Genomic DNA, 18,219 nt, shown 5'->3' with positions numbered 1-18,219 from the left:
CAAATAGAATGGAAGGCAATTTGGACCTTATTCAGGGGTGTTTCCTGGTAGACCCCTGGATTTCCTGTACTTACATTTTTTTCCTCACTCCTTGATCAATTTGACACTAATGTTTCAGTGCTCTATGAACAGGAAAGTGTTGGCCCCGGACTCCCAAGGCTCCAAACCAGAATAAATTGTGAAGAAATAAAAACATGACACTAATGGAGTTTTCTTGTTCTCATTTCAGGACAAGAGCATCCCTGACCTACAGGCATCTAACTTCAAATTCATTAGTCTCTTTGAGCTTTAGTCAGGGAATTATGTAACTCCTCTCATTCCTTCTTCATTAAAACATACCTCCCCCAAACATGCTGAAGGACTTGGCTAAGTTACTTGTGCCTGTCGCATGTTTTGCTGTGTTAATATCTTCCTCTCAAAAACAAATGACAAATACGTGTGAGAATGTAATCTAGGCATAAGTTTTCTATATATCACTTTGCAAGTGCTTGTAATCTTAATGGTTCATATACCACATAATAAATTATTCCATAGAATTCAAATGTTCATAAAGTTCCTTTTAACTAATGTTGGCTCTGGAATGTCAAAATACCCAGTTGCCACATTTCAAACAAAGACTGGAGAACCATATGGCTATAATGAAGGAATGGAACAGAGAAGTTTCAGTAAGACTTCAAGTAAACGGTAGGAGGAATCTTGCAAAAATGGCAAAGAGGAGGGCTGGCTGCCAGGACCCTTGTTTGAAATGAAGCAATTGGGTATTTTGACAGTGCAGTGACAAATTTGTTGTCATCTGATCAGTGGAATATCAGTCTAGCTCCCAGGGGTCAGGTGTCCATGTTACTAAAACAATCACCGCTATCATAGCTGGCACTAAATGTCACCTTTGCTAAACTGACCAAGTCTCATTAGAAAGGTCAAAAGGAGACCAAGAAACCAACGGAGAATCTAACCTCTAGAGGTAGTCCCTTTAGGTCCGAGTCAAGCCACATAGTTGGAACAATGTAAATAAATTAGTGCTGCCAGAGTTCTTGTTTCACCTATTAGTTTAATAAATGACAAATACAGGTCAGGATAAACAGTAAACTCAGTTCATCATAGGAGGGCGGGGGGTGTTATGTCACCTTTATTCCCTCCCTCCTTTTTAAGGCCAGCCCGGGACCAAATTGGTTCCAGCAAAAGTTAGAGCAGTCTGAGGTTATGTCTATACTACGCACCTTTTCGTGACACAGCTGTGCTGCTACAGCCCTGCCGCTAAAAGGTTCACAGTGTAGCCCCTCTTTGTTGGAGGGAGAGAGCTCTCATGCCCACACAAAAAATTCCACCCCCAACAAGAGGCGGTAGCTTTGTCAGCAGGAAATCTCTCCAGCTGACAAAGCGCTGTTCACACTGGCGCATTTCGTTGGTAAAACTTTTGTTGTTGGGGGTGTGGTTTTTTTCACATCTCTGAACCACAAAAGTTTTACCAACAAAACTCCAGTGTAGACAAAGCCTAAGAGCTATTGTAACATACCTGCCTTCTTTCCCTAGGAAATATCTCCTGCACAGATGGTCACGTGGGAGTGGGGAAGAAAGAGTGGTGTCTCGGTCACTACAGCTTCTCTACAATATTTGGGAATTCTCCAAAAGCTGGGGGAATCCTCCACCAGATGGTTAAGACATCATTTTTAATGGAGTCAGAATGCTGCAAAGCATTTGTAGCAGGACTGAGGATCTGTCTAGGTGTTTGGTTTTAATTTGAAAATCATGTTAAAAACATAGCACCTGTACATGTGTAATTTGTTTTTATCTTGGAGTTTTCTCCATAGACATGAATTAATCTCTCCCTAGGCTCATAATCTGGGAAAATCTTTTAAAAGAACATAATAGGTATACCCTAGCTAGAATTACTCTTAGCATAGTGTTTCTTAGCATACTCAAAAATCTGCTTTCCAAAGCTAGTATCTATTATAAGGACCACAGCGTAATTTTCTGCCCCTTTGTCAATGATCTGTCAGTTAGTGACAATTTGCAGTGACAGTGGTCTTACCTATTCATGGAGGCATGGACAAAATTGCAGACTAAGGGCATCCATGCAGATTTTGAATATTCTTTCTTATTTTAAAAAAATAGACAATTTTTCCACAAGTCTGAAACCAGCCAGACAGCGCCAGAAGATGTGTAATTTGTTGCATTTACCACAATGGGACATGTATTTTTGCAGCATGATTCTCAATGACAGGGATCCTTCACATCCATGGAAATGGAGGTGAAATAGTTTAATTTGATTTGCTGAACAGAACTTGATTTTTGCGCCAGTTTGAAATCCCTTAGAATTCTTGTATTAGGGAACAAAATTAGGAAACTTGATCAGAAACCTAACTCACTACTATTGCCTTCCTAAAATCACAGATGTAATCACTGACCCTGAATCTTTTGTTTGAACCTTGACCATGCCCGCTCTATCTTCTGTTCCTTCCCAGACTTGATAGTGTCCCTGACTCCCTTCAGTCTCTGGACTGCTTCCCACTGATGAATCATTTTCTTTTTTGATGAAATAATTAAGTAAAAATGTATATGATATGAATAAAATCAAGGATTCAGGTCCTCAGCCCCATAAAGTTTGCTTTGCACCACCAGATGTGCAAAACTAGCTCAAGTAGCCAACTGACAACCCACTTGCTTGTGGGAATCCTCCAATGGTATACAGCTGATGTAGCTGAACTTCCACCTTGCAGTGCCCAATGTAAGGGCAGTGGCCAGCGATAAGGGTGGCTGGCCAGAGCACCCCTCCTCTCCAGTGATCTCATTTGGTGAAAAGACCCTTGGAAGCCATTGTAGCCAGAATCATAGAGAGCAGTCCTGAGGCTGCTCTGAATTCTTCCTTTGGTCTAGGCCAGTTCCAGAAGTCTTGACCAAGAAGGGGGTTGGACTAGATGATCTCTTGAGGTCCCTTCCAACCCTAATAAGCTATGATTCTGTGATTCTATGAAGGAGGTGCAAAAGTGGTCCAAGGTAGTCCTAAGCAGCTAGCCCAAGATTTTGGTTCCTTCTTGTTTACAACAATGAAGGTTTTGTCATTTCTAAAAAGCCTGACTACTAAGGGGAAAATGTTGATGCTAATTATATCTGTGCAACTTATTAAAGTCAGTGGGGTTAAAAGGAAGAGCATAATTTTCTTGCTAGTCTTTTTACACCCCCCATCCCACATGTATACAACCTCCCACATATACACACAACTATCTTAAAATAGTTTTAAATGTAAAGACAAATATTTTATGAACAGGCAGGAGGATATCAAGCCGGAAAGGAGTGCTTGGTGTTAGTGTATAAACAATTATGGTGAGGAGCATAACAAGAGTTATGCATTTGCTATTACAGAGTGGAGTCAATAACATACTTCCCAGACAAAATACAACTCTGCTCAGTTTATTATAAGTAACTGATATATTCTATCAAATGTGCAATCCCTAGATAACTAATGCTCACTGAGGAAAAAATAAGAGTGGATGTATGCTTTGAGAGAGTATATTTTCTATACAGTGTTACAAATGAGACGTAAGAGAAAAGCAAAGCTGTAGACCAGAGTATTTCATGTCTTTCTAGTCCAATAATCTTAGACACAACAGTTATGTGAATTGTAATAAAAGTACACACTTATTACATACCCTGACACATACTTACCTTGACAGCATGCTCCTTAAAAATGATCACAACTCAAAACACTCAAAGTGCTTAATCTGCAAATGTTTAGACAAGTTTCATCTATAAAGAAAATACTTTTTCCAGTTGAAAAATAACGAGAAAGTACAGAAATGAATAAGATTATATTGTACAACTTAGGTCTTTTGAGGCTTTAGGCTCAAGTATTTTTAAGAACTTCAATGTAGAAATAATTCCACTAGTAGGTCAGTTTAGGGCTAAAATGATACAAAATGTTGTCCCAATCCTGCAAGGCAATAACTACCATTAGCTCCTAGTAACTTAAATGGGAATTAACGGTGTCTAGTATCTCTTCAGAAGGCATTCAGTTTCTTACAAGGTCATGTTCCATAAGATCAGCAAAAATATACCCATCAATATTTTTGTAAAATGCCAACTAAAACAGTTTCTTGGTTGGATAAAACATTCCCCACTCACTCCCCATTCAGTTACAGTAGGGGTAACTGAAATACTGCAGCTTTGTGCTAGTGCATAGAAGCCAGCAATTGAAACTGGTTAGTGTAATTTCATTATCAAAGCTGAGTGAAATGCAGAACAGAAAAATAGCACAAATGGTGAAAAGGGATCAGAGCTGTAAAATTCTTTCAGGTGTCATAATCCAAGATGTTAATAACACAGGTATGAGAGCCTGTTTTTTTAATATATTTTTTCAACTGATTGGGTCCCTTTAATGTTACTTCTACAGACTGTGTAGTGATGAAAATTTAATACAATAAATTGCAGTTTCCATAAATAATAAGTATTATTAACAAGTTAATAACAAGTATTACTGAGATTACTTGGAATCAATGGGAAAATAAACTTGCAATAGTAACTGGTGGTGGTTTTAAACATTTTAATAATAATGGATCAAATTCATTCCTGGAAACTATTAAAATCATGGCAGTTACTTCAGAGTTGAATTTGGCTCTTTATTGTTACCTCTATCGACTGAGCAGCTAGCCAAAAATGTGGGGTCTCGAGGTTGTTCCACTTAGGAGGAAAAACTGGTAACAGGTATTTCTTTGATGCAGCTTTGTTTATTTGCAAAAAATGTATAAAATCCTGTTTCCCTGAACAAAGAGCAGGAGATAGTTCCTGTGTTTACTGTTCTAAGCTTGCCTTCTCAGCTGTACTCGTAACCAAAAAGCTTTTGCTCTTAGTTTTCTCTTAAGGCCACATTACCAGCCTTCTCTTACTATCTGCTTGGATTTCTCTTGTGACTTCTGTCTGTCCTGTGGTGCTTCAGCTTATGCTTTCTCTCTCTGTGTATCGCTCACACATACAAACACGAACACCATCAACAATCCCACCATCAAAGCCCTAGCACCTGCATTTGAAACCTCCTGAGCCCTATCCTTAAACTTCTCCTCAGCTTGTTTGTGGTCCTGTGTTTGGGATGCTACTGTTATTGTTTCAGCCTACTGATTACAGTGGCTTCTTTACATTTATCCTGAATGTAAGATGGCAGCCATGCCTGGCCGATAACAAGGTTTAACTCAACCCATAACATCATGTTTAAATCATATAAATTTTCAGTACATCTTGGCATATTCACTCTGCTTATGTGCTCCAATGTGTTCTCTATTTCCTTACTTCATATATATTACATTGCTAAACAAAAAACTTTGTTCAAAAAGAGGTAAGGTTGAAAAAGTTTCTTAAGAGAGTGCAGATAACACATCTCCAAATGTACAATTTCTTTTCAAACCCCCTTCCACTCAAAAAATGTTAAGACTGGAAATGAATAGTTCGAATGCTGTATAGCCTCCATCACTTGCAATAATCCCACTTGACTGACACTATGCACCCAACCTTAAAGTTGCCCTCTGTAGTTTGCAAATATCAAGGTTGGTCTTTATACACTAAAAAGTAACTATTTACCTACTCATCCAAAACACAAAAAGGCATTCTTCCTCTGCAAGGCCAACACAACAAAGATGATTTGTTTTCCAATAAGCAAATGACACGTGCATTTTCAAAATATTGTAACTTTAAAACTTTTTTTTCTGATTTTTGTCAAACTTCTCAGGAAATCTCTATCCTGTGATGAAATGTGGCATGTAATTTCAGGCTGAAATTTGGGGATATTGCAGGGGAGGGATGGGGCATTGAAAATTGGGCACATAAGGCTAGGGAAGCTATCTTCAATCTTCATGATGGAGTGACCTACCATAATACCTTCTTCCTTTTCGTGTGTTCACAATCCATTCAGTACCAACTGCCACCATGATCTTTAGTATTAGATCTGGATTAGCTACAAGGTTTTCTTGTGGCTGTTACCTGCTCTTCCAAAGATCCCAGTAATTAATTGGCAACATTTTGCAATAGTAAACTTTTTACTGAGCAGGGCACAGGAAGGATAGTCTGAGTCTATGGTGCCTGCCTACAGTGTTCTGAAAAGTCACTGCAATGTTTTTATACATTTTTGTCACACAATCCATTAGGACTAGAAAACCACAATCTTTAAACAGGGAAGTGACCGCATACTAAAATAGTTTGCATTTCTACTGACAAAACCTCCTGAGATAAATGTTTACAACTAAATGAAAGCATGATGAAAAATTAATAGGTCACCAAGATCCGTTTAGCTGATGCTAATTTTTTAAGTTCTTGTAACAAATTTTACTGTCTGTTTAGTCAGGAAGAAACAGCTTCACACTTAAACTGAATGTGTACCTGTGTGTTTTTGTTTTCAGTGTTGTTATAGCCATATTGCTCCCATGAGGTTAGGAAGAAAATGGGTGAGGTTATCTTTTATTGGACCAACATCTGTTGGTGAAAGAGACAACCTTTTGCAAAGAGCCCTTCTTCAGATCTGGGCAGTGGCATACAGCTGGTTAACTCTTAAAGCTTTATCTGTTTATAACATGTTTAACACAGTGTTGGTGCAATATACATTACAAATAATAAGCTGCATGTAACTGGAGATACTGAGAAATGAATTTCTTATTATAAGGGATAAAAATAAAATGCACAAGGGCTATAAAAATCACAGTACGCATTTAAAAAGATTTGAGAGAGAGATTCAACAGATCCACCCCCTGTTGGTTACCTTTGATGTAAAGGTTTGTTGAATTACTTGGATCATCTTCCCCTGGTATCCCTGATATAATGGCATTGTAGTGTGAGAAACTTTTATTCAAGGATTGCAAGCACCAACTCTGCAGGACACCTCTTCCGTTGAATTGCAATGTGAGAGAATGTAGGAATCACGTGGATTGTTCAATACAGCGTTTGAAACACAGTGAAGGATAAAGCTCTCTCCTGAAGACACCAGATAAGACATATGATAGATGTGTCAATTTGAAATCTCTTTTAACAAGGGTCACCTTTGGTTCCTTTGCAGCTCTCAGACTTTTCTGTTGTATAAAGGAGTCCTCAAAGTTTCACCCAATTTATCTGCTGTGGATAAGCTGCTTTCCTCAGTGTCTGTCCTTCTGGACTGTGATTTAATCATTTAAGATGTTAAGAGCACCTAGCACAAGGAGGTCCAAATCTTTTCTGGCTTTCAGGTGCCGCCACAAGACAAATAATTAATAATAAGAGTACAAACATTTACACTGTAAGTTTTTTGGAATTCTACAAGAGGGTATCCTGGACAACTGAACAAATGGCATTAAAGAGAATGAAGGAAGTTATCTTCATCATGTAAGCTTTGTCCTTGTAATATCCAGAGTTTAATTCACCCTTTTTAGAAATACTAATAATTAAGGGGAGATAATTAATACTAATAATTAAGTGGGGCTATGGTATAATGGTCTGGGCATGGGCATGTATGCCAGCAGCTCCTGTATTCCAGTCCTGGGTCTGATACTGACCTCCACTGTGACTTGGGTAAATCATTTAACCTAGCTGCCTCAGTTTCTCCATTTGTACAATTGGGGTAATATATATCTAGCTCATGTGTATATCAAGAATTAATTTGAGATTAATTAACTTTGAGATCTTTGAATGACAAACACAACAGAAATGCAGGGAATTATAATTAAGGTACATACAAGCATAATTAATTTCTTTACATACCCAAACAGAGCTTTTCCAGTTTTAGTATTTGTGGTTTTGAAAATATTCTCCTGCTGTCCCCTATTTATTTTTATTCTTTTTAAATACAGGTCTGTGTCTGTCACTCTTTTGGTGTCAATAGACTACAAGAGTAACATAATTTACATCCTCATTGTTAATGGTGTTGTAATTGTCTCCTACATAGATAGTGGCTTTCACACTGGAAATTTTTATACTAGAACCACGATTGCACTAGGATATATCAAATTTCGAGGAAGACTTAAATTATTTTTATGGGCTGTAGCATACATTAAAGTACAGAATTAGTGACACAGTTGTGACGACCTGAATCTAAAGTAATATCAGTATATTAAAAAACACAAAAAACACTGAGCTCAGTTATGAACTCCTTACTCAGATTGCTGAACAGCTGCTTACACAACTAATGCCACTGACATCAGCAGGATTACTCATGTGAGTAACTGCTCACCAGCGTGATAAAAGGGTTCACAATTTGGCCCACTTTCAGAAAAGGATCAAGGCAAAGGCCAGGTCTACACTACGAGATTAAATCGATTTTAGATATGCAATTTCAGCTACGAGAATAGCATAGCTGAAATCGAATATCTAAAATCGATTTACTCACCCGTCTTCACCGCGTGGGATCGATCTGCACGGCTCGCCATGTCAAATCCGGAAGTCCGGTCGTCTAGCTGGAGTTCCGGAATCGATCTAAGTATGCTCTGGGATTGAGATATCGCGTCCAGACCAGACGCGATATTTCGATCCCCGAGCAATCGATTTTAACGCTCCGATAGGGCATGTAGTCTAGACGTGCCCAACGAGGCAAGCTGCCAGCAGGTCTGAGCAAATAAACCACAGTGAATGATACATCATCCAGCTAATTTAGTCTCTTTTTCTGTTTGCAGTATATCCAGAAACAGATCGTGATTTCTCCAACTGAATTTATTGTTTGAAATTTATTCAACACATTTTTTCTCCTTTTTCCCTACTAAGATTTGATCACAAATAGTTTTCTGTTAAGTTTTTTTATTCCATATTCAAAATGCCAGCTGTGTTGTGTAGTTGTGATTGGCCACATAAATCGTAGTCTGGTTTGTGTTCCACTGTTAGGTGAGTACACAAGCTCCTCTGGCACAAGTGCTTCTGCCCATGAATATAAAATGCAGTTTCTGTGAATATTTCATGTGCAATTTTGACATTGGCTTTCTACCAACATCTATTCCAGTAAAACTAAGTTCTTGAATGTTCTCAGAAAATGATCACAAATGGGGCATGAACATGGCCTAAGCAAATTCATTTCAAAATCAGAGTGAAAATTCCCAGAAAACAACGTGCAATATTCATTCACCTCTCTCCAGCTAACAAAGATTTCTGGCTTTAATGTTTTCTCCTGTGAATCACAGATAGAGGACCAGATCCTGAAGCCTTCTGCTTCTTTTCCACCCCCTTGTTTCTGGGGGTGCAAGTTAGAGCAGCGTCAGAGTTCCAGAGCAAGACCTTTTGTGGAGGAACTGGCTTACAGGAACTCGGAGGGGGCTGCTAAGGTTTGTCAGCATCTACAGCCAACTCCAGTCATCTTATTAAGAGTATGTGTAATCTTATCATGTTTGGAGGGTTGTAAGAATATGGGTAATTTTATTTTATGTTCAGTTTTGTTGTACAAGCAGGGCATATATACTTAAACAAAGTGTTATAACTGTAAAGAATGCAAATGTAATGTAATGAGAGAGATGGGGCATGAAATGTGTCTGCCTGCATTTTGCAGTTGGTTTATGCCTTAATGGTGTGTTTAGGCTTATTCACGTTCTCTTTTGGGTTCTGTTCTAAGAATACTAGAATTTGTTTCTAGTTTCCAAACTGGAACAGGGTTCCTCAAGGATTTCTCCCATCTTGCTTATATTATTATGTTGTGTATTTAAAATTCCATTTAAGATGCATTGTCATTTGACAATTAATTAAGTAATATTTAGCCACTGAAAGAGAGATATTTAATTATTCTTTGTCTCAATCCTTCTAAGTTCCCTAATATTATTTTCTTAACATTTTTGGTTCAGAAGTGAAGCGGAAACAGCGATGGCACAAAATCTTAGTATCTTCTAAAGGTCTGTGGCAACCCAGAATGTCTCAGCCACAACCAAGGGGACAATTTTGGTCCTTCGCTAGAAAAACATAGACTCCTCCCACTTGGATTAAACAGAGAATCTCAAGTCTATGGCTAGAGCAGGTTCTGACATTACAGTAGAGGACAGCGGTGATAGTCCGTCCAGTATTTTACATGCAGGGCCGGCTTGAGGAAGTGCAGGGCCCAATTCGAACAGTTTCGACAGGGCCCCAGCAGAGATGACTAAAACAAAAAAAACCACACACACATGTAAAAAAACACATGGGGCTTATACTCACCTGGCAGTGCTCCAAGTCTTCAGCGGCACCTCGGCGGTGGGTTCTTCACTCGCTCCAGGTCTTCAGTGGCACTGAAGGACTCGCCACCGAAGACCCAGAGCGAGCGAAGGACCTGCCACCGAAGTGCTGCTGAAGACCCTGAGCGCAGCCAGGTGAGTAAAAATTAAAAAGGCGCCTCTAGCCAGGGAAGGGATTCTCACTGGGTGCGGGGCCCTCTTAGGCGCGGGGCCCCATTTGGGGGAATTGGTGGAATAGGCCTAAAGTTGGCCCTGTTTACATGTTTCTGTTTAATTTAAAAAAAAATTAATTCATTATGTTTTAACATTTTCAGGTGACAACCATATTGTTTTTGCAGTGTTCTTTGGCCCTTAAAGCAAGCTTTTTATTTTAAAACAAAGACTGTGTTGGCTAAACTATGTTAAACTCTATTAGGCTCTTCCAAGTTGAAACATAGTTTTAAACTTGGTTATAAAAGGTAAATGGGGCAGTGAGTTTCTGTCTCCACACCCAATTCTCGTGCACTCAGAGGCAAGGACAGTGAATGTTGGAATAGCAGAGGTAAGGGTTCTGTAATCTGCATATACCCCTGTTCATTACATCACAGGCGGTACTGCAGCTTGGTTATTTACTCTCTATATCACTTCCCAGCAGGAGTTCAAAGAAATCAGCAAATCTCCCTGGTCAGAGCTAGGAATACCTAGCACAATTCATTCACGCACAGCAGGAAAGCTAGGGTTTAATCAGAGGGGGAATGTTGTGAATTCCAGAGAGTTCTTTCTTTCTGTTGCACAGCTGGTGGCAGAGCGTATTGCTACATGAAAGCAGCCCTGTCAGTATCAATCTTCATTACTAGTGCTGCTACATTCCAGAGAATGAATTGGCCTCATTTGGTAACTCCAGTGCTGCTGTTCCCTTCTGCTGGATTGTACTCACGAAGAATCCAAATTCAAACACACTGAATTTGCAAATTGTCACTCATGTTCTGACTTACCACTTCCCTCTGCTTAGAAATACATCAGTCTCCAGTTCTAATTCTGTATGTGAATCACAGCTTTGTGGAAACTAGAAATGGTAGACATATTAGAGCATACAGACAGTCCATCTTCTTGCCACCACTGGATTGTTTACATTTTAATTTTATATCTTCCAAATGCTGGGTCTGCCACCACTTCCCTTGGGAGGCTTTTCCCCAAGTGCTTCTTTATATATTTTTAAATAGGACTTTAATTTAGATTGATAAGATACAAGACAAAGCCAATTGGTGCAGTTCTTTTAATATAATATAGTGGAAACTTGGGAAATTGTGTTTTCCACAGGATCATTTTCTTATAAATAGAGGTTAATTTTTGTAATTTTTGAAAAACTCTGAAATAATCTGGGTCTTCCATTTTTTCCTCACAGATTTTCATTATGTATAGTGAGCTGGTTCTGTTGTCTGTATATATTACTATTTATTGGTTATTATTTGCATTGCAATGGTGTGTTTAGGAGCCCCTGTCACAGACCAGGACCACATTGTGCCAAGTACTGTATATAACATATTTTTCACATGATGCTCTACAACTACACCAACAAAAATTAATTTTTATCTCTGCTACTTCAGAGATGTTGTTAGCAATGGAAATTAGATAGTACTGCAAAAAGCAATCCCACAGCAGACCTCTCTTAATACCAAACATAGGGCACATGTTGGCATGATAACACAACTTCACGGAAGCTAAATTCTTCCAGTTTTGCTGCCCTTTAAGCAGGGGCAGCTCCAGGCACCAGCACGCCAAGTGCGTGCTTGGGGCGGCAAGCCACTGGGGATGCTCTGCCATTCACTGCGAGGGCGGCAGGCAGGCTGCCTTCGGTGGCTTGCCTGCGGTGGGTCCGCTGGTCCCGCGACTTCGGTGGACCTCTCGCAGGCTGCCTTCGGCAGCTTGCCTGCAGAGGGTCCATTGGTCCCGCGGCTCGGGCGGCCCTCCGCAGGCAAGCCGCCGAAGGCAGCCTGTCTGCCGTGCTTGGTGGCAAAATGCCTAGAACCGCCCCGCTTTAAGACAACGAGTTCAAGGACTAGCCATTGCCCATCAATGAAGATCTGAAGTATACCACAAATATAGTGGCTGTTGATTTATTTTTCATTGACTAAATCAGGTTAGCTTTCATAGTAAAGAAGAATCGAGACATTTGTAAGGTTATCCTTGATCTGTATTGAAACTCTTTTTTATTAATTTTAAGCCTATACGTAACATTTGCTTTTAAATATCAGAGAGTTACAACTGTGTTAAATATCGAGGGGTAGCCGTTATAGTCTGGATCTGTAAAAGCAGCAAGAATCCTGTGGCACCTTATAGACTAACAGACGTTTTGGAGCATAGCTTTCGTGGGTGACACCCACTCGTCAGATGCATCTGACGAAGTGGGTGTTCACCCACGAAAGCTCATGCTCCAAAACGTCTGTTACTCTACAAGGTGCCACAGGTAAACTGTGTTAAATGTTTGTATGTAGATAATTTGGACTCAGATATTTATCTAGATAGTCTAGGTATGTAAATATTTAACATACCTGTAATTCTACAGCAAATAAAGTTCAAATTTTGCAGCTGGAATATGTTAATTGCATTTCAGAGTTTTTAATTTGCTACAAACTTTGCTGCTGATAATTATATATCTAAGTCTCCTGGGTCCCCCCCGCCACCTTCTCAGTGGAAAAGCACTAGGTTAGATTCCAGTTCAGGTGACATGATCACATGTCACTGTAAGACTTCATTACCCCTTGTCAGCACACACCTATACAGGAAGACTTACAGATAAAACAGAGCCCTCTGCAGTTAATTGTCCTGGTTAATGGGAGTCATCAAGATTTCAAACCACCATTAATGGCCCACATGTTGTATAATTACAATAGGCCCTCAGAGTTATATTTCATATTTCTAGTTTTAGATACAAGAGTGCTACATTTATACAAATAGGATAATCGCACTCAGGAGATACCTTAAAAGAAACCTTTGATATGAAGCATATTCCAGTTACATGAGCATATTTTCATAAAATCCTATAAAGTGCAATGTCACAATTGTGTCTTGCATTGCAGGTGATTTGTTTAGCAAAATTGTGATATAAATAAATATTCACTATTATTTGATTTACACCATCTAATCTAAGACAGATGCATAGATCAAGCTGCTAGAGGCGACTCGCTGCATCATTTAACTTACAGTTACACTAGGTAAAAGCCCGTGCTGTCACATGGGTGTAATTCATAAAATATAAAAAAGTGGGAAATGGCTGAGAACTTAAAAATTGGATGGTAACTGATCACGAATCCTAGTGATGACTGTACAGGGTAATATTCTAAACAAAAAGAGTTCTCAGCCATGCTTGTAGCTTTTTCCATGACACACACACTCATACATACATACACCATATCCCCCCGCCCTCCAACAGTCTATGCTTCAGAGTGACAGTCCTGGAATCTGATTATGTAGATTACTGAGATTGCTTCAGTTTTACATTGAAAATCAAATCATTTGGAGCTAGATTGTAACTTGGACAATGTACCCGTGCAAAGGAGTAAGAGCCACACTCCTCTTTCCCCATCTGTGTATGCCTATGCAGGCCACTGAGACAATGGGTTTGGGAGCACAAGAGTAAGTGAAGCTATTCACCTTACTTCTTCCCTGTGGCCTCTACTCTTCTCGTCCAGAATAACTGAGCTGGGGTAATAATTTGCTGCTGATACAGGCCAGCAGTAAATGACTACACCCCCAAGAGCCAAGAGGAAGCAGGGAAGAACTGTGATTCAGAAACATCTCTGAGTCACACAGCCTCCCTGGGTTATTCCTTGGGTGCAGCAGTTTATGTGCCACTCCATGCTTTGGACTGTGTCTAAAAACACAATCTAGTCTTCTATCATTATGGAAGAATAAAGCTTAACCAGCTCTACTGTAGCTTGGCTATGATCAGGGAAGATCTTATAACGCTAACCAAAGCTGGACCAGGTCAGCACTTGGATAGGAGACTGCCAAGGAAGATCACTATAGTTTGGTGGGCAGTGGCATGGCCGCTCAGCCATGATGCTGCAGTCATGAGCTCCCTGATCAAGCCACGGGGCCACTGTGGATCTTGGTAGTAGCCCTGAGAGCTACCTGCTGTGAGAACAGACTAGGGCTCAGTCAGACATGCCCATATTTTTACAGTGAAGTAGACGGACTGCTGCTTCCTCTGCTGTTTCTTTATCCTCAATTTGTTCCATGGGTCCCTGTTACCAGTGGGTAATTTTTTCACAATTTATCAGTCAGCTCTGGTGCTGTGGGCCAGGTGAACTGCTCAGTCACCTTGCCATTTCAGTGGCAGTCAGCACAGGCGCCGACTTCCCAAAGTGCCAGGGTGTGCTCAACTCCCAGCTCTGCCGCAGGCCCTGCCCCTACGCCACCCCTTCCCCGAAGGCCCCACCCCTGCTTTGCCTCTTCCTGCCCTCACTCCACCCCCTTCCTGCCCAGTTTCGTGGCCAGCCCCCTCAAGCATGCTGTGTCCTTGTTCCTCCCCCCTCCCTCCCAGCCTGCTGTCCAGCTGTTTGTGGCAGGCTGAAGGTGCAGGGAAGGAGGGTGGCTCTGATCCACGGGGCCTGCCAGCGTGCAGGAGGCACTGGGGAGGATGGAAGGGAGCTGATAGGGGGGCTGCTGGTGGGTCCTCAGCACCCACCATTTTCTCCCTTTGGTGAAAGCAGACTAATTAGAACAACCTCCAGGCTGCTGTAACTTACAGGGGACCAGGCAGGCTCTTTAATGACCCAGAATATGAGAATTTAAAAGCGACCTTAATATGTCCACCTCTGTGCAAATAGCTAAGAATCATGCCCTCAGACTCTATGTCTGAGAAAAAGCACATGGCTATGTGGGCCTGGAGCAGCTCCAGGGTCATCCTGGGATGGTCAGGATGTGACCAGCGCTCCCTAGCTACAGAGCTATGGCTGGTCTTGGCATTGCTAAACATCAAAGTCAGAATTTGGCCCCTCATTTACAAAGAGCTTTGGATTGAGGATATTATTGTTATCCCCGACAGCATGCACACCACTACTAACTATCAAAGTCACTGCTTGTTGGAGGCTTGAGAGCTGAATTATCTTTGTTATTAGACTTCTCTCTATCAATATTTTCATCCACTGAGTACGGATTTACAGAGCATGACTTTTCTCCTGTGCACTGAATTTAAATACACCACAGACCATAGAGTGTGGACGGGCTTTTAACTTCAGAGATTGGTGCAAGGGAAGGGAAGCACCTGCCAACATCAAACATTGACTGTGATGAGAATGGGTCAGGACAGACAGTTACTCACCTTCTATCCATCCCTTTAAACAGGCCTCCTTTGGGGCACTAGAAGCCTCATTCCTATTAAAGTTCAGAGTTAGTGCAGTATTTTAGGAATAAAAGGAAAAAAAAGTCAACTTTTTATGGTATCTCCAAATTATTCTCCATTGCCACTTCTTCTCCTTCAATGCTTAGCCAGACAGTCAGCCATAGCAATCATCTGCCATTTGGTCTGCTTCAGTGCAGCCACAAGGCTTGATGAGACCAAGAGTCCAACATCGGAACAGACTTTGCCATTGGTCAGGTTTTATAGATACATTTTTTCCGTAGGTTACATTTTTGATAATTTTGGCAGTGGATAAGGGCTAAATCCTAGAGGATGCTATAAAGTGCTCAGTTACTCTAGATCCTTGGGAGTTCATTGGGAGTTAATGGTGCTCCCCTTGTGGGAACTGGACATGAGTTACTAAGTAATCATTTGGAAATAGATGAGGACAAATGAATTTTCAGTGTGTTTCCATCTGGCCTGCATGTATTTGTATAAGCAGCTGATTTTGCCTACAAAAGCATAAACTGCACATAAAGGGATTATAATTTTCATATTGTGTAAGTAGCAATGACAAGAATACTGAAAATGAACAATTATATTTGATCGATGTGTTTGGGCATATTTCAGAAGCCAAAATGCCAAAGTGCTATTAGGCAGCATGGAGTGGAGGCTGACATTTGTTAATTTCAGCATAAGGTGTCATGTGATACCATTTTTATATAAATATAAAGGTCTCACTTAGGTATATAACGTTCAAAATAACTTCACTATTTGTGGTAATATACTCTGCACAACTATTGACACTTCAGAATCTAATAGTGTTGATAGCATTCTGTTTCCATCAGGAATATGCATTTGTTTTTAATAAATAAAGCAAGGTACTTTGGATTAGATTATTGCAAGGATTCTCAATGGGGCCTCCCAACCAGGATTTAGAGATGCTAGTTTTATATATAAATTCACTAACAAAATTTTTTCTAATGCTGAGTTAAGGTTGTCTTTGATATCTCGTGCCCTTCCAGAACATCAGGTACTGCTGTGATGTATACAAACCCCACACTGGACCACCACACCTGCAAGACATGGACAGCTTGGAGGAGGAGTTAAAAAGGAAGCAGAACAACTTACTTGTGGGCAGACCAGTGAAGGTAACTGATCTTCAACTCTCAAATCTTGAAGGCAGGAACTATCTCAACAGTAATGGCCTGAAGGCCCTCTGTGGAGAGAAGGGAGGGCCTGATCCTGATACACCCTGGGAGGGAGGCGTTTCCCCCCTCTCTCTCGCTCACTAACTCAGTTTCTTTGTGTTAATTCCCCTTGCTTTGTCCCCAGAAGGGGAGAGACTTTGAAGGGACCTGGCCAGAGGGCCAAATCGCAGGAAGATGCAGGCCACTGTAAAGGCACAATGGCCAGGGGCAGCAGCCCCTATGGAGAGCGAGCTGCCACACCAGGCCCGGCCATGAGGAGGCGCCAGCAATGAGTCAACCCCTTCACAAGCAAAACTCAATCCCCTGAGAAGCAGAACATCAAGAGTTAAAGTATTTCAAACTTAAATGTCTGAAAACCAGGAAATACAGAGTTAAGGTATATGCTAATATACTGGGTAACAAGGACAAGGAGGAATGTCCATCTCTAGAATAGAGCTGTGTTTTTATTCCAATACTTGTATGTGTGCAACTACAAGCTGAAAGTAATAACTCTGTCTCAGAACCTGTCCAGTCACTTGGCTTTCTTTGTACCCCCACTGGCCTTCTCCAGCCGCCTATGGCACTGTTTAGGGAAGGACATGGCACTCTGCAACATTCCTGAGACCTTGCACTCAAGCAGTTACCAGCCTATTTCTAATTCTGTGTTCCCAGAATGCAGTTTCTCCCAAAAGCACCAGTCAAAGACTGTCCCTAATAATATTCAAGATCCAATGCCAGTTGTCTTAAAATGAAAGTACAGACTGTAAAAACAGAGAGAGAGCATACAATAAAAGTGGGTTAAAAAATTAACATGGCTGGCTGAATACTATGAAAACCATTACCACTGGGCTCTAAGTTTAGTTGCAAAGTATTATTTAAGGCTGCTGGCAATCTTACACGGCAGATTAAAGTCTTTCTCCTAGAAGACTAAGTCTGTCTGTTCCTTCTTGCCTGTCCACTACAAGTTCTGCTACTTGTTTGACATGGTCCCAGTTAGAGATGGGCCTGAACTGAAATTCCAGATTCAAATACCATTGAACTGTGGTGACATTTGGATCCAGTTTGAAATGTTGCCGGTCAGACCCATCTCTACTCCAAAAAGTTAGAAGCGTGCGAGTGTGGGAGAGAGCCTGAATTAGAAACAACCCAAATCCATCCTTTCTTTGTAGGCATTGACTTTCTTTGTATTCTTCAAAACACATGGGGCCTGATTCTCCATTGCCTGGTACCTTGTCAGCATAAAATGGTACCAGTTCAGAATAATTGTGTTTTACACCCATTTTGCACTAATGTAAACATCTATACAAGGTGCAGGACAATGGAGGCTCAGACCTTCATAACGGACAATAGTTCAAACATCTCATCATCTTTTGCAATCAGACCAGAAAGGTAAAACCTGCTTGAATCTTGTTTGGGTGACTCCAGTACTGAATGTATAGTCATTACTCCTTTGTTTAATGGAATGACCCTCCTTAAACATGTCTAATTCACATTCGGATAGATTCCTTACTTATGAGATCTGAAGCTTACAGACAAGTACTATGAGAACAGGCTGTTCAGAATACAAAGTTACACATAC

General features: G+C 40.7%; 1 long non-coding RNA gene across 1 annotated transcript in view; it reads left to right on the top strand.

Moving 5' to 3' along the window:
- The window catches only part of LOC142047088 (uncharacterized), a 39,484-nt gene extending 22,530 nt beyond the window's left edge, over positions 1-16,954 (top strand). Inside the window, exons 2-3 of the long non-coding RNA XR_012656238.1 lie at positions 16,476-16,601; positions 16,786-16,954. This is a non-coding gene — a long non-coding RNA (uncharacterized LOC142047088). The remainder of the gene's footprint in view (positions 1-16,475; positions 16,602-16,785) is intronic.
- Positions 16,955-18,219: the final 1,265 nt, after the last annotated feature.

The sequence above is a fragment of the Chelonoidis abingdonii genome, chromosome 7, assembly GCF_003597395.2.
Source record: "Chelonoidis abingdonii isolate Lonesome George chromosome 7, CheloAbing_2.0, whole genome shotgun sequence".
In the NCBI taxonomy this organism is placed as follows: domain Eukaryota; kingdom Metazoa; phylum Chordata; order Testudines; family Testudinidae; genus Chelonoidis; species Chelonoidis abingdonii.
Note: the sequence above shows the minus strand (reverse complement) of the source record. Positions and strands in the feature narration are given on the sequence as shown.